This window comes from Nothoprocta perdicaria, unplaced genomic scaffold, assembly GCF_003342845.1.
Source record: "Nothoprocta perdicaria isolate Ctin4 unplaced genomic scaffold, notPer1 scaffold_669, whole genome shotgun sequence".
Lineage (NCBI taxonomy): Eukaryota > Metazoa > Chordata > Aves > Tinamiformes > Tinamidae > Nothoprocta > Nothoprocta perdicaria.
In genome coordinates this window covers 1-1658 of record NW_020455942.1, presented here as the reverse complement: position 1 = coordinate 1658, position 1658 = coordinate 1, and positions in this window count along the sequence as shown.

Below are 1658 nucleotides of genomic sequence, written 5' to 3'. Positions count from 1 at the left end.
TTCTGTTTGCAGGATGTGAAGATTTGTCCGCTTGGGGTCTTCAGGGTTGTTCGAGAGAAGGTCTCTGTCACAGGAAAACGTGGCAAGAACACTCGTGTGACGGCCTACAGACCCATGTTCTGCATCGCTAAGGAACTTGTGGAGCGTCATGGTCTCAAGCAAGACGGGGAGGATGATGCTGGTAAGAAGACAAGTTGAAACACTTGCTTTGCCTTGTGACATCTGTGGGATGTGGATAACTGCTGTTGTGCAGGGGCTGTGTGAAATCTGCAGTTCCTTCATTGAGTGATGAGAAGAGCTGCACATCTTTTTATGTTATTTTTTAAAATTCGCACTGTTATGACATCATACTGCAGAATTGAAGGGCCCTCTCTCTGCCTCTTGGATTTGCTGTCTCCAACCAAGTATTTTGGAGCTGTTGCTTCTAATCCAATGCAGTTTAAACTCCCATTCCCTGTTGCTGCCTCTGCAGACCTTGCAAGGACGAGGAGCAGCATTGCTGCTGGCTCTTCCACTACTTCTGCTTCCAAGCGGGTTGAAGACACTCGTAGTGCCTGCTGGAAGAGTGAAGCAGTGATGGGAGCACTAGTGTGCAGGAAACCCCCTCCAAGGCCATCTATGCGGTGATGGCCGCGCAGTGCTGGGAGCAGTGCAGCTGCAGTGGGACATGGGTGATGGCCTGGAGAGTGGGAGCTCTGAGCTGTGTTCTGAGTGGCCTTTCCTTTCCAATGACTCCATCTTGTTGGGGCTATGAACATCAGTCTGGCATCCCTTGGGGATGGCCTTGGGCACCCATGGCAGGGCTCTGTCCTGAGCAATTCTGAGGGCCTGGGGGTGGCCAGAAGGAGTAAGGTGAAAACGAAAATTACTTAATGATGTGGCACTGCTAAGTCTCTTCAAACCTGGCATCTCCTGCGGGCACAATGACCATCAGTGGTACCTTCTGCTGGAACTGGCTCCCTTTCTCCTCTCCCTGTGCTGCCTCATGGTCATGCGAGTTAGCCAGGAGCCTGTCTTTAGTTTCTGCAGGAAGGAAGCATTGCTGCACTCTTGGCCCATGAGGCTGTGCAGGGCTCGGAATTTCTCCCATGGGAGGGAGAACATCCGCCTCCTTTATAGGTTTCCCAGGGGGTTAAAGAAGACAGCTCTGTAGCAGTGTCTTGCTGGAAGTCCTTCCAGCTGCAGGACACTCTCTTGTATTTTCCCCTGCTCAAGAGCTCTCTCAGTGACTGTGTCGCTCTTTTGTTGCTGCCTAGGTCTTAAGGGATATGTGCTCCTGCAGTACAATCGCGTGGCATATTACACCAGCTTTCCATGCAGAGCAGCGCGGACCTGCATCCTGGAGACCATGAACCAGCTCTCTTGCTGTCTTCAGAGCGGAACMAATGTRGCCCTTGTTCTGAGGGACATYGGCATCCTGCTGATTGAAGACAARGTTGTGAAAATGAGGTTTTACARAAGCCTCCTGGACAGAATGAATGAGTCGGACGAGGTGATAACAGCTCTTCTTGGGGTAAGTTGTGCATTTCTGCAGTGCTCCCTGGTGCTCCTTTGATGCCCTGACCAATGCCAAGTGAAGGGATTTCTCTTGGTCTGCCCGAGTGTGTCTGGACATGGGGTCACTCCTGATCTAGAGCAATGCCAGTCCCTGCACAGTG